Here is a 6,361-nt window from a genome sequence, read left to right on the forward strand (position 1 = left end):
AAACGAACATCGAATGACAAAGTTATGAATTTTTAACGGACTTTAACTGTCTAAGCATGTTAAAATCTAACTTTAAAAATAAATTCAAAATCAGCCAATGGAGTCTAAAAAAATTGTAGATCTCATAGATATCTACACGTGGATATAAAGAACGTCAAAAACGGAGCTCGTATGCGTAAGTTATGAATTTTACAAGAAAATTAATTTTCGGATTAACAAGAGTGCGACATGTGTCGCGATCTGGTGCACCCCCTTTCTCCCCACGACTTGCACCCAGTACGCCCAGCGTAATTTTAGTACGCCTAGTGAAGTGAAGTGGGCCTCCTGGCAGCCTATACATAGAAGGCAATTTTCACTCTTTTCTTCACACCTTTTCATCCAATATCTTCCAAAACCTTCCCAAGGTCCCTAGTCATTTCTTTAACACTTCCGAAGTGTTAGTAGTGAAGCTCTGGAGCATCAGAAAGCTCCGAGAAATAGAGCTTTCGGTTTAGAAGTTCTGCCCGCGCAAAGTCTGGTTTTTCGCTAAACCACCTATAAGTTGAGTTATACTTACCATGCTTTAAGTATAACTTACGTTTTAGCTTATTATCATTATTATGAACCTATAAAAAAAGATTTATCAGTGATTCCAAGTCGTTATACTCATTGATCTACTTACGGGGATGCTGACAAGGCTAGATTTAGTGAGGTCTTTAAGGTGGGCTTTCCAAACAGTATACTATGTATACCAAACAGACCCTACCTCTAATATGATCTTAATTGGTTGTCCCTTATCAGATATAGATCAGTATACTTTGAATTAATAATGAATCTAGACAAATAATTAGTTGCAAGAAATATTAGACTAGGACTTAGTGATAATTATACTAGATTATATCAAAAGAAAAGACAATTACTAGAAGCGAAGCGTTGTCCAAGTTCCAATTCATCATTTTAACAAGTGAGTACATAATTACTTTCATCTTATACATAGATATGAATTATTTAAGATAATTACATGATATATGTGCCTATTATTTGTTTTCCTGATATACATGCTAGATGAATGATTTATACATGCTTTACTTGATTTAAACTGTATACGTATTTTTATGCCTATAAATACATTGGGTAAAGATGGGTAGATGAAAGATGATATAGATAACGAGAGATGAAAGTTGAAGAAGATGATGAGATGCCTTGACTTTAGAGATTACATCATCTAGCAGAGTATAGATGACAATCACAAACTATTCTACACAGTCCAGTGGAATGCTAGTTGGCTCGCAACCTGTGGGTGTTTATGAACCATGTGCTAACCAGATGTACTCTATAAAAAGCCATTGACATGTATTGTGGGTGGACTCCACAAAATAATATTGTAAATAAAGAATATGATCCCATGGACTGAGTGCCTAATAGATAAACACGAGCAGTTATGGACTTAGTGCCTATTAGATAAGCCCTGACAGTGATGAACACTGGTAGCTATGGACTTAGTGCCTATTAGATAAACCCTGGTAGTGATGCACTTCGTGCCTATTCTTTAGGAAAAATCCTTAGGAATAAATATAGAAGAAAACCTACTGACAAGTATCATGGAGGAATCCTTGAACTAGTATTATCAACATAAACGATCCTTAAGTTGGATCCTTAAGAGTTAAGAATAAAGAAGATAATGGGGATGGAAAATTGGGTTAATTGATGATTAAACATATTAATTATATTATTATGGGTTGAAAACCCTATGTACTCACTAGGTATCCCAACCTGACCCACTCATTTTATTGTATCACATGTAGCGATATGGAAGATACATTCTATTGAGAGATTCGAGGAGTATTAGGCCACCAGTTTAATTAATGTAAGGCTTGTAATGTTTCATTATGCTTATGTTTCTGTATTGACGAGGAAATCCCAATGTTTTAATATAAATAATATGCATTTCTTCATAAATTCTTTGATAATATCTTTATCATATTTTTTGGAAAAGAAACTCTACAGTATTTTTCTTCAAAAAGGATACTCTGATTTTAAATAAGCATAAACAAATCAGTCTTTTCTGGCTGTGAAATTAGGGATTTCACAGATGGTATCAGAGCATTTGTTTAAGAGAACTAGGAATTTGTAGGATTTCTAGACTTAAACTTGGAATGTTAAGCGATGATCATGAGGAGTATGTCTATTATATTTTAGGTAGTACACCTGAATTGACACAAACACTAGTTTACTTTAGGGTAAGATGCCTAATTTGCTTTTTTGTGATAAACGATTGGTAGCATGCTTTAGGTTGCCTAAATTGCTATTTCTTAATTAGATTTAAGTTATGTTGCCGACCTAGAATTAGGAAATTTTATGTGTTCAGATTTCTAAATGTTTAACTACGGTATTAGAACTGGCATATAACTTTCTGGAGTAATAAGGAGGGATACGCGTCTAAACCTTCATCTATCTATATTCTCATCTCGATACACCGAACGTCCGCTTTGGTGTACAGAACGTCGTGGTCAGGACTTGTAGCAGACTAAGCAAATGGAGGAAATGAGAAGGCTTACAATATTCAATGAAATCTATCGGAAGATATCGTAAGTAACACCTATAAACTAGTATCTTGACTTTATAATACATATGGCATGAGAGAAGTACACTTTCGATTGGTGGATAGATAGAAATTTTGGTATAATCCCTGAAGTTGTACCATCGTCTGGTGTTTCCACCACGAACGAAATTGAAGCAGAATTGTTATTAAACATATGAATGGAAGAAATCCTAGTAGATTCTAGGAAAATTCGTTATATATGCTTGTTTGGACACATTCGTATATGTTTAAATAATTTTGTGATTTTAGGAATAAGAACTTGGGAACTATGAGGCAATTCTTGGGACAAGTATGAGTAGGTGTGAAAGGTAGTAGAGGCTTATACTATTAACAGCACAAGTGTGACAACCCAACGTTAATCCGTTATGTAATCTCGTTTTCACTAACGGAATTTGTCGCTTTATAAAAGGATCCGTAATATTTGGAGTCGTCAATAAATAAATATCTATTTATTTATATTTAATGTCATTATTATTTTATATAACTTGTTAATGTTAATCTCGTTAAACAAAATAAAGTTATATTACTTTTCAACCACTTCACCCGGGTAAAAAGTTTAAACCCCGTTAAACTTTTACATCGGGTAGTCGTGTATCGGGTGCAACACCCGAGGCATATATAAAGGAAAGTGGATACCACTTTGCACCCTTTTACCACCCAAACACACCCTGTCTCACTACTTTCTCTCTCTAGACCCGATTTCGACTCCAAAACCGCGATTTCCGGCTTCCAAACGTAAGATTTTCCTTCCTAACATGTTCTAAACATACATCATTGTGTTTATAGCTGGAAAATCATGAGATTGAGGGGTAAACAAGGAGTTTACGGCCTAAGAAGCTCCTTAGGCCGTAAACACCCCAAAACATGGCCAAAGTCCCATTTTTCCTTCCTTTAGGCTTGTATACTAATTAAGGAAATTACCTAAGAGGGTTTGGACATCAAAACACAAGTTTTTAGTGCACAAGAGAGGGTTTACGGCCCAAGCATATGCTTAGGCCGTAAATGTTGGGTTTTGAGCAATCTAACACTTCCTAAGTGTGCATGCAACCCTAATAAACCTTGGATCTATGTTTGTCTAAATACATGCAAAATAATAATTTTCCAAGGTTCATAACCTATCTAACATGGCATGGGGAACATTTCAACATAAAAGAGTTAGAAGAGATTACATACCTTTTTGATGAGTTTGATTCTTGAGGAGTTTGAGGGCCAAGCACCAATAGTGTGAATGCCTCAAATGGAATCATAAATCACCACAAACTCTTGGAAAACTTTGAGAGAGTGTACACACACTTATATTTTCGGCCACACACAAGCACACACACTAGTGGCTATTTCATGCAACATAAGCATGCTTATATAGTGTACATGGTTAGGGTGAAACCCTAATAACCCATGACCTTTCCTTTTCCAAGGATCCATGGGTTAAAAGCTCCATGGATCATCCATGGACTTCCATCCAAGCCTAGCCCATTAACAAATGAGTGTTAGCCCACACCATATAAAACCAATAGCCCATAATCTAATTAGTCTTCCCTTTAATCTCTAAATTAATTCATAATTAATTTAAGACTAAGACTAATTAAATAACATAACTTCATATTAATATATTATAACTTATAATATATTAATAAACATATGTGTATAACTCTCATAAAATTATCCATAAATTGCTCGGGTGAAGTGCAACCCAAATGGACCATGCCGGGTCGGGTCAAGTATATACCAAATAAGTTATGGACTTAGACACCTTATCCAACAGTAAACACCCATTTTCCATGAGAAATGGCCCCAAAAACTCATCCAAGGCATGTTAGAATTTAGATATGAATTTAGGAAATGCTTAGGGCCATTAAACAACACATTTTGAGGGATGATATAGAGTTTACGGCCCAACCATAAGCTAGGACCGTAAACTCCCCCAAACAACACTAAATGAAGGTTTAAACCCCCAAATTGGTCCTAGACATTCACTAGAAAATATAGGGGATTGATTTAGGGCCTTAACATCCATTTTTGGGAGTGAACAAGATTTCACGGCCAAGCCTAGGGGCTTACGACCGTAAACTCCCAAGGAGTGGACTCTGGGCCGTAAAATCCAAGGGAGTAAACTCTTGGAGCCCCCTTAGTACCCCTTTTGGCCTTGTACAATCCCCGAGAACCACTTCCAAGCCTTAAGACCTCGAATCAATGCTAGAATATCTAAATGTTTTAATAAAAAGCATAAAATGACTAATTTCTTGTAAAACACATATTCCATATGTTAATAAGGTCGTAAAAGGTGTACAAGTCCTTATTTGGCACCAAACGCTCAACCGACACTTTTACCCGATTTACCCGATTTACTCGGTTTCAGGTGAGTTCATACCCCTTAATGAACTTTTCTAATGTTTTCATATGTTTTAGGGGGGGATACAAGTCAAATATACATTTTTATGGAAATCAATCACATGTGATTTACTATCCGTAGTTCAAATCACATGTGATTTATCACTATGCTTTATAAAAGAATTTTACGCTTTCAAAACTACTTTGGAAAAATAAACAATTTTCTAGATGTTTTCTTTAGTCAAGATTTTTATTAAATTAATTCCTTATAAAACGTATCTACACTAATATATTTATATAAGTAAGACTTGAAGGGCTTAGGACCGATAGCTCGCCTTATTTCCTATTCTTGTTTGATGTGGACTTAGGGTTTTTGTTATCCGTTCGACTGTCGTTTATTTCTTAGTTATATATCATGTATATCAGTGTTAGATACGAGCATTTTTATCTCATTCGTTGCCTATATTACTTAACTGCCAAGAACCATACACACTAAGTTAACTATAATAGGTATAGTTAAGGTCGCTACTACTTGTCACCGCTACTACTGTACATATTATAGTTCATACTATTACAAAACGATACACTAATAAGAGAATACACTATGAACTATATAAAAGACCACTACACTATATTACAAGAGAAAACACTAATCTGGAAGATAACACACTAACTCTCTACAAGGTACTCTACGCGCTACATATTGTGACCAGGGCTTTCCGGAAGGAAGGCTACGCTACATGTATAGATCTATACGGAGCAGACAGTATTAGATCCCGACTATTAACTTCAGTCCGAGCCGAGCAGGCCCAGGGATGGCACCACTTCACTACAATGTGCATGACAGGGAAGGTCATGGGATTCCTCTATTACTCACACTATTGGTCACATGAAAAGGAATACACTACATCCACACTAAAATACTAAGACTAAAGTCTCAGTTAATATCCCGAAGTAAAATAAGTATCTATTACTAATGGAAGTTCGCACCACTATCACTGTCAACAGGCATAACTTTTCTTTTACCTACACTATATACTGGAGATTTAGTACCTCACTTTTACAACAAACTGTTTTCAATGATAAAACTTACATTCAACTTAGAGTTTTCACTTACGATGTATTTTCTGGAAAATATAGGATTTTCTAGAGTTTTCTACTACTTATAAATGTAAATTGCAGTTTTTCACACTATATGTTCTAATACATTTTATACAAAATTCACACTAAATTCTTATGAACTCACCAGCTTTATGCTGATACTCGTTTTCAAAATAACTTGTATCCTCAGGTCAAAGATAGACAGGTACAGGTGCAACATTTTGGAGAAGATGGAGCATACAAGATCCATTTCTTATTTTTGTATTACTTTTGGTGTCTATTGGAAACTTTACAAAACACACTTGTAATTAAACTCACTATGTAATGAAATGGTTGTATGTTTCTTGTTTT

This window comes from Lactuca sativa, chromosome 2 (assembly GCF_002870075.4).
Source record: "Lactuca sativa cultivar Salinas chromosome 2, Lsat_Salinas_v11, whole genome shotgun sequence".
Lineage (NCBI taxonomy): Eukaryota > Viridiplantae > Streptophyta > Magnoliopsida > Asterales > Asteraceae > Lactuca > Lactuca sativa.